The 9,673-nt window shown below is 42.0% G+C and overlaps 1 protein-coding gene across 3 annotated transcripts in view; it reads right to left on the reverse strand.

The window, feature by feature from the left end:
• The window catches only part of SLC25A39 (solute carrier family 25 member 39), a 33,436-nt gene extending 29,749 nt beyond the window's left edge, over positions 1 to 3,687 (reverse strand). Inside the window, exon 1 of one of the 3 annotated variants that reach the window (XM_044447153.1) lies at positions 3,442 to 3,687. The gene's annotated coding sequence lies outside the window, so the exon portion shown is untranslated. Of the gene's footprint in view, positions 1 to 2,276; positions 2,357 to 3,441 lie in introns of those variants that run through there. The other 2 variants (XM_044447155.1, XM_044447154.1) reach the window with 2 other exon arrangements.
• Positions 3,688 to 9,673: the final 5,986 nt, after the last annotated feature.

A 9,673-nucleotide genomic window follows, 5' to 3' on the forward strand; every position in this document is an offset into this window, starting at 1 on the left:
GCTTATTCAACATCAAGAAAGTTTTGAATAACAGGCATCACCATTCCTCTCCCAGAAAATCTTGGTAACCCTAGCTGTATATAGAACTCCAGTTAAGAATTTTCAGCATTTTGATCAAACTGCAATTTCCTGGCTTCTATGTGGGAAGCCATGATAGGTAAACTGGCTTAAAATCAATAATTTATAGATATCCTCAAAGTAAAAATAAAAGTTTGACATTCATAGGATCTGGTGCTTCTAATTGCCAAAATGGTTTCCACAGATTGCACAAGCAAGTAGAGGAAGGCAGAAAGAACTGCTTTCCTTGAAATATGTGTGATTTCACCAGGCAATACACTGAAATTGCAAACTGCATATAGATTCCTATTTGTTGTGCAAGGAATAGGATGCTTCATGGAGCAATCATAAAATCCAGGCATCTAAAGCTTGGAGGTTTGTCAACACAAACAGTAGCTGGATATCTAAAAAGTCAACCTGATTTTGTCATTCAAGCTGATTTCTAAACATTTTCCCCAACTTTGCCTTCTCCCCATGCAAAAATAGCATCCTTTTCCTTATATAATTATTAATTAAATAAATAAAACATCCATGTCAGCTAAGTTACCTATTTCTGCAATCCTTAACAACTACAGTAAAATAGTAAGCAATTGAGAAAGATGAACTTTGAAATTCATCATCTATTAAATAAAAAGTAAGAGAACAAGTTAGGAAAGGGCATTAAACATTTGCTCTACCATTTAGGAACAATTAACTACTGATCAGTTTCCCCCACCTCTCCATAATGGCTCTCATTCCAACAGAAACATGTTTTCCTAGCCTTGACCTCTAAATATCTCATTTGTAACGTAACTTCCATCATTTACTTGAAGGCCACATCTTGATTTTGGCTCTAAAGCACCACATGCCAATGCTAAGCTCAGAAACAAGCATCTCCCCAGTTCTAAGTATCTCATATTTTAACATTTATTCTTCCAACTTTTAAAAAGGAGAAGAGACTTCCTAGAGGATGGATTGCCCTTGTTAGTGGCATCAGGGCAAGTATAAGCAGAAGACAGATTATGATCCACCACTGAACCACACAGCCCAGTGGATCACCTAAAACCTACTGGTGACTGGAATTCTCATAAAATATGCTAGACTAGGATGCTGGATTTCATCTGATTCAGTAACTCACTTTGTAGGTTTTTAAGAAAAGTGTACAGTTAGCACCATGTAACACAGGCTATTAACACGTTCCAGACATTTTAGACCAGACCTGGGCATTGTACGGCCTGCGGGCCACATCCAGCCCGATGGCTGACTCTGACTGGCCCGCATGAGGTCACTGGCAAATTAAAAGTCAATGCAAATATATATTGTCGTAATATAGATGCAAGCAATACAACTATATTGCTTTTATTTTGAAGGATCTACTAAATTGAATTGAATTTATTGCTTTTCATGTAATGTTAATGTTTTTGTGAATAGTCATTAAATAGTGTTGTTCTGTGCTCCACATTTTCATTGTACCATTGTAATGTTTCATTTACTGTTTTTATAGAGATATATATTGAGCAGAGCTGTAAGTGTATTGGTCCAGCCCTTAACAACTGTCAAAGTGTCTCATGTGGCCCCATAGGCAAATTAATTGCCCACCCCTGTTTTAGACTATAAATGCTATTATCCCCAAGCAGCAAAGTTAGCATTTATGAGAGCTGCTGTCAAAACATATGGAGGGCATCCAACTGCCTATACTTATGTTAAGAGATCCTGAGTACACACTCCTGCCCAACACATCAATGGACCACATAAATTTTCAGAAGACAGCAAAAAAGTAAGCCAAATAAGTCAACCTTCCAGTTATCTGGCAGAATTCCCATTCCTTCCAGCAGCAATTTAAGACTTCTTGAGACTAGAGAATCAAAGAACATTCTGGGGGTGGAGGGCATTCCTGCACTCACATCCATCAAAGCATTTTAAGCAGTCTAGATATATGTGAAAACCAATTATACACAATACTGTAAAATTTTAAAAAACTCTTTAACTTATTAAAACAAGACTCCCCTTTCCACCCCTTTCTAAAACAATCCAACAGTCTATTTCCCAGTGTTATGTCGTTACACAAGGAAGAGTGCATGGTGACCCCACAGGGCAGGACCCCGCTTTAACCCATCCATTTTTATTGATATAAGAACCCACACAACAGTGCTTATCATTCTTGCTTCGCAAGTACAAGAGTACAAACCTCTTCATGCACATCTCCATTTTTCAAGGCATATTCCCTCTGTTTCTCTCACCTTTTTACCAAACAAGTTTTCATCCTCCACAGCAAGTTGATACAGAAAGACAAACTCCAGCGTCAGTCACCATACACAACTTTCCATGTTGCAAGGGGCTTACTATAGCACAGCTGCCACTGCAATCACTGAGGATCCAGCTCCCATAGCCAACTCTTTAAGTCCATAACCCAGGCATAGGAGGCAGGGCAGGACATAGGTCCTCCCTACTAAAGGAACTAGTCAGCTCCAGAGGGGACACGATGCATGCTACCTGCTCTCAGGCTGCAAGCACCCAAACCTCTTCTCCTTCTTTAATACACTGGGATGAATAAAGGTCCACAGTACTTTTCTGTTTCCTGCTTTGTGAAAAGGTCTGAGCAATGTTAGAGAGCAGTTCTATGCATATTTAACCAGGAAAAGGTCCTGGAATCATAACTTTCAGCATTCTCCAGCTAGAATGGCTGGCTGGAGAAATGTTGGGAGGTGGAGGCTTTTTTTCCTGTATAAGCATGCACTGAGGAGGGTTCCCTTAAGTGACTCAGTAAAAAAGCGGAAGCTGCATCAGCACCCACATTTACGTATGTTGCACAGAATACAAAAGAATTGTGCACAAAGTCTATAATAATAAAGAATCCTAGCCAGTGGCCATCACAACATTTTTAGCACGGAGTATAAAACAGTAGTTACAGCTCCTATACAAATGAGCAGCTACATTTACAGGCAATTGACCCCAAGTGCCATATGCTGGGGATGAACAGTAGAACAATCCCATCGTCTTTCTGCCCTGTTTCTGGGCTTCCTGGAGACAACTGGCTGGCCGGTGCTCCTAAGAATATGCTAGAGGGGCCTAGATTTGGTCAGACTCTCCTTTCCTTCTTTGTTGTTGTTGTTAGTCGCGAAGTCATGCCCGACCCATCGCGACCCCATGGACAACATTCCTCCAGGCCTCCCTGTCCTCCACCATCCCCCGGAGTCCACCCAAGCTCACACCAACTGCTTCAGTGACTCCATCTAGCCACCTCATCCTCTGCCGTCTTTTTCTTTACCTCCCAGCAATCACAGGAGCGCTACCGGTCCCACAGCGAAGTCTCTACCCTAGTGTCCAGCTCTTCAGCAGAAGCTCCCCATTCCCTGCTCCGCTACAGGGTCTCCCTTGTCCAGGCACGTGTGCCGCACCGCTTACCTACTCAAGCCAGCCATGTGCGCGCTTGCTGCTTTCGCATCCCGTCCGCGGAGCAACGCGTTTAAAAAGGCATAGCGTGCACCCCTGAGAGTAGCGCCCTGAAGGAAGCCCATCTGCCGTTTTTTTAGGGTGGCGCCCCATAAACCCGAATCGCTGTCACGAAGGGGACAGCGTGCAGAAGGGTTGACGCACTGCACTAGGTCGAGGACGGGGCGAACCGTCCGCCAGCCCAGCCGACCGGAAGCGGCGCAAAGGCCGCTTCCTGGGCACGCGTTGATCCATGGGAGGGCAAGCGGAGGGGGGGTGAGATCAATGCGCCGTCGCCAATGCACTGAATCAAGAAACGAACGCATGCGTGTACGCTGCCTGCAATTCTGCATTAAACGTAAAGCCTTGTTAGCCAACATAGATGCACGGCGCAATGTTATAGAATTAACCCCATGCTATTCAATAAGGCTTCCTCCCAAGTAAGCGCACAGAGGTTTGTGGTCTCCCGGGTGGAGGGGGAGGCATATCCAACATATAATGGGGGTTTCCATGGAAGAACTGAGTTGGGACTGAACCCTGACTACTAAAGAACTCCTGGGCATCAAACGACCACGCGGATCGATGTATTCCAGGAACAGGGCGATGCACATTGGAGTGGGCCCTCGGTCTGAGAGGCGGCCCGATCCTCCTTATGGGGCCGCTAAAACGAAATGTGAACCAGAGGTGTCAGTCTACAATTTTCTGCCTCTGTGGTGCATTTGGCTCCGCTTTCCAAATATGTCGCGGTTTTGAGGGAGGCACTATGGTTCCTCCGGCTCAGATCGTCGAATATTCGCTGTAGTCGGTGAGCTCATCGCAGCCTGTACCTTGGCACTTGGCGTCATGGCGATCTAGGCCTATGTTTTTACACTCTCAAGGTGGCGTCTTCTCAGTTCTACATCTCTCACAGTTACTGCTCACTACGGTTGTCGCGAAATACGTTTCACACTCCTTATAACACGTAGTCTTATGCAGCTTAAGGAACCTATGCAACTCGCACATTAAAAATTGGTGACACACATCTCGGGGCATCTGTGGACAAATTAGCTTTCCATGAGTTCTGTGAGGGTTGTTTAAGTTTCACATAGCCCACGTTTGCAGGGCTTACTTGACACAACAAGCCCCAGACGGGGTGCATATTTAACATGGCACCCATGGTCACCCATTAAATAACCCATGATGAGCTGCCTCATGAAATCTGAATGTGTTATTCCTCTTGCTGAAGGGAGACAAACTAGCTTCTCATGACAATCTATGGTGTAGCAAGTGGTGATGGGTTGCATTATGCAAACTGAAAACATTCTCTCCAGGTGGTTTGTGAGAAGGTAGCAAGCCACCCTGACAAGCCATAGCTTGTTCAGCCTTGATTCATTGGTACCTCATTCAAGCTCAGCAACTGTCCCCATTGTGAATGAAGGGAAGGGGCAAGTTGTATTTCTTGACCAGAGGAACAAAATCCCCTTACTGCTTTTTCCAAGCTTAACTGCCTGGGACAGCCACCATATATGTGCCAAAGCAACTTGCTGTCTGCTACAGTTAAAAGCCATTTTGAGCTCTCTGCAGCTTTCTCCCACTTTACTCTTTTTTTCAGAGATAAAAGCATATGTGTACAAATGTCCCTGTGAAAAACCAAGGGAAGCAATGTCAAAAAAGAGGGAAATAACCTTCTAAAAGGAACTGGTACTTTGACAACTAGCTGCAGGTACCTTCCTGGATGTTGTTGCCCATTTTCAGACCTCCATATGTGTGCAGGTGCACATTTGAACACGAATGGAAAATATATTTAAAAGTGCACAAATACTGGCATGCATTAGGGATCCAAACATTATTTTAAAATAGGTTGCAACTGCAGATGGATCTTTTCAGGTGTTGCTCACACACTTTGAAGGGGCTGTTCAACTTGGATTATGAAAGCCAGCTGTGAAGTTGGGCACACCATGGGTTGTTTACAGAACAACCAACTCATTGTATCTTATTGCCAGGTTGAATCAAAGTGACTTATCTAATGGACCAGTTCACATGATCACTGCAGCCCACCATAGCTTACTTAAACCCTGTGGCTTGCAGTTCATGCCAGTTGCTATTGTTAATATCCACACAGTGGTGGGCAAACAGTGGTGGGCAAACCCACCCACCCCCCAATCTGTGGGCTGTTTTTGTATTGGCATGGTTTGTTCATCATTGCAACAAGCCACCCTGCCCTATTCACAGTAAACGATAGCAACTACCAAACATGGACTGTATATTCACAATGGCTGCTGACATGCATTGCAACCCACTATTTGATTGATTGTATTTATACCCTTCCTTTTTCCTGCAAGAAACCCATGGCAGCTAACATAATCCCCCTCCTCTCCATTTTAGCTTCACAATAATCCTGTGAGAAAGGTTAGGTTGAGAGTCAGTGACTGGTCCAAAGTGATCCAATTAACTCCAGAGCCAAATGGGGACTGGAACCTGAATCTTTGAAATACTATCCAACACTCTAACTACTGCACCATGCAGCAGTCATGCAAATTAGATCAACAGCATTTTTCCTGCAGTTGAAAGTAGTTTATTTCATTCTTATCCTGCCAGGTAGCATGCTTAATCTCACCCTTTTATTTGCAAAACACTCTGTGAAGCAGGGATTGAAAGAAAACTTGCCCAATTAGTTGAGTGGTTCTGTTTAAAAAGTTCAAAACACAACTACGCCACACCATGTTTACAGAGGCACAGCTGTTTTGTGGCATACACACTCACTCTATTTTCATCTTTGGTAAACAAGTTTTGCAGGGATGGTAGCTGTGTTGTTTCCAGACCCTGAAAAACCCACCTGGTCATTGCCCGTTATACACCAAAGAATGTTTATATGCATTATTTAAAAAATATTGTTGCTCCAGCTCCATAAAATACCTCTGGTCACAGTGGCCATATTTTCACTTAAGGTTGCAGAATTATTATCAACATATTTTCATCAGTATCCACATTCCTGCTTTTTATTACATATTTGTGCTCACCCAGAATTTTCTTATGGAATACCTGTGTTCATGATCTGACATACTCTTCATCACATTGATTTACAGGGCTTCAAATTCACTTCATGCTTCTAGAGGCAATGTTTCCTTGCACACTATAAATCAGATTTGCCTTTCTTACCATCCTTCATGCAGTGTTACATGCTTCTGCACAGGCCTTTAACTCATGTTATCCATTCATATCACTTCAGGTTCTCCTTACACAGTTGAAATATATGTTGATTTTTGTGAAATACATTTTGTTCCCTCATACAACTTGTGTTTATACTATCTGTCAGAATGTTTATCTCACTTCACAGAGGTCATCTTTCGTGTTGTACAGACCCAGACTCACTGATATTTGTGTATGTATGTTTCCCACAGACTTGCGCTGTTCATTACATCACTTGGAAGACTTCACTGGGCCTCAGCTCACACCCTTCACCCTACCTGAGACCACACACACACTTTTCTTATTTAATAATGCCTCCTCACAAATCCTCGTATTTACATACTTGCACTCCTGTAGCTCCCATACTTTGTTTGTACTCGTTCTTCATTGAAATTGACTCACACTGAGGTAACGGAAACAACTTTTTCTCATACAAGTTAAGGCATGGTAAGTCCAGTTGGGAATTCTTTGCTTCAGGCTGATACGATTTTCAGGGAAATTGTTTTGGTCTACATGGCTGTGGTTTTTAATGCCACATCCCTTATTCAAAAAGATCCGCCCCCGCCCTCCCAGCCCAATGTCTTCATATACTAAAAAGTCAGAGCCCTAATTTCTGCCATGTCTGACAAGACTGCTTTTGACCTTCATATACTTTTCTTCAAGCCCTAGGGCCATCTATTCCTCTAATTCTCAGTTTCTTCCTTCGGTATAGCCCACGTAGTCTTTGTACTGTTAATGGCTTGTAAGAGCACAAAATTACCACATCAGAAAAGTTACCCCATAACCTTGCCATAACCATACCCCATAACTTCATAACACATAACCTTGTAAAAATTTCATCTGCTTGAAACTTCTATAACAGACTTTTTTCTTCTGCATCATGTACGTATCTTATTTCTTGAACTGGGGGCCTAGTCTACAATCTTTGGAAAATCACAGTGTGATGATGCTCTGTTTCAATTATTCCTGCTGTCTTCTAGGCTTTTTCAGTTCATACATGAAGCTTGGAGAGGGAGGGAGCCAGAGTGTTTCTCATTTTGAAATGTCTGTGAGAGTCCTATTTACTGTTAGGAAGACACATGCAGCTTCCAAAATAGATTTTTTTAGCCATCATGTTTCAGTATAAACAGAAAGCACCTTAGATGTGCTTCACAAATGCTAGAAATGGGAACCTGTAGTCAGCAACTGGATGGAGAGGAACCAGTAGCTACATAAAGAGGAAAGGGCATCTTTCATCTAGGCGCACCATCCTACAGTTTGATCTCTTGGGAAACTATAATAGGTTATTGAATTGGACTTCCAGTTCCTTTGGTACACGTCCACTGGTGCTGAGGAACAGCCTGCCTGCACAACACATCACTGAGTGGGCAGCAGGGTATATCTATGGGTAAAAATGTGTTTTGCTGTCAGCATATAGGGATTCTCTTTCATTTTGCTTTTCATTCCCATACATTATCCAGCTACGTGGTCTCTGTTAATACATATATTTTGAATTTCTGACTTGTTGAACTACCTGAGCAAAAATATATGTATTTCTTTTGTATGGGAATAGTTTGGATAAGGTACTTATTTTTTTCCAATTTTCTATTACTGAAAATTAATGAGGAAAGTTTCAGGCTGCCCACATACATATACTACTGGGAGAAGACTGGGCACAGGCTACACCCTCAAAGATTATTTTGTGTCTTTATAGAGCAAATGTATTTTTGCAGTTTTAGTCCTTTTCTGTAACACAAAATGTGAGATGATGCTACCAAGAGAGGATTGTAAATACATCAATTGTGAGGTTAGTTGTCCAGCTGGCTGCTATGGTGACAAAGGTGCCTAATACCTTAGGCACACAGTTCTGATACAGAGTCATTGTGGAACCTTAGGGGAGTCACTTAACCCTTTGTTTGTCCATCTATACAATGGGGAGAGTGTTTTTTTCTGGTCATCAAGTGGGGACTGTGTGTTATATTCAGCGGGTGCTCCTGCTGAACTGAGTGCCATAGGGATGCCTGCTTTTTCCTATAAATAATAGCAACCAAGTGCTATATATCTATTGACTGGGAACCATATTGCCTGCAGGTTGACAAGTACTGGAAGCATTTTGTAAGAGCCCTTCTGAACACATAGCAAGGGGGACGTGATTCACAGTCCTGGAATCTGCCTTTGAAGAGTACAAAATCTGGGGACAATTTAAATCCTAAATACCAGAAAAGGGTAATCAAAGGAACTTTTTATAAGGTAAGTAGAAGAGATATGGTGTGTGTGTGTGTGTATTGTTCAATTTTGCAGATAATTAGGGTTTTGACAGTTCACCCAGAGGACTCTGTATGTCATAAAGTGTGATACATCTGGGTGGTGGAGAAAAGTAATTAATAAATAATAGATTTGGAAGCAGCTGGCTTGGAAGAAATCATTGCTCTCCTTGGAAGAGTGATTAAATGCAAGGTGAATGTGGTTTTATTATTGTAGTGGATGCCATTCAAATTTAAAGGTAGCATACTTTAAGGAGCCAAGATATTTGCATGATTCCGTTCCTATTTCCAGAACTATATAATAAAGAGAAGTAGAAAGTTATCAGAGATTAAGAGAAAATAAGTTTGTAAATGCATGTCTTGAAATATTTATTTAAAAGTTAGTAATATCAGATTTATAATGAATTTAACAATATTCAACAAGATTTAATCTGAGCCCAAATTGCTCAGGGAACATATATTGCATACAACAGAATATCAAGAAAAGTGTAAACTGCCAAATATGACAGGCTGTTGTTGAAGGAACAGTAGAAAAAGGTGGCACTTTTAGTTAGTCAGTTATGTATGCTGTATAGTTAAAAAAGAAAGTATGTTCTCCTTACATTCCAGAAAATGTACTCTTCCTGATGTTATGGACAAACCACCAGCAGGGCTAGGTACAAGAAAACATTTGGGGCAAAGGCCCATGTTATTATGTGCCATCAAATCGTCTCCGACTTATGGTGAAACTATGAATGGAAGTCCTCCAAAATGCCCTACCTATAACATCTCTGCTTAGCTGTTCTAAATTTAAG

Source organism: Varanus komodoensis, unplaced genomic scaffold (genome assembly GCF_004798865.1).
Source record: "Varanus komodoensis strain SLA01 unplaced genomic scaffold, ASM479886v1 scaffold50, whole genome shotgun sequence".
In the NCBI taxonomy this organism is placed as follows: domain Eukaryota; kingdom Metazoa; phylum Chordata; class Lepidosauria; order Squamata; family Varanidae; genus Varanus; species Varanus komodoensis.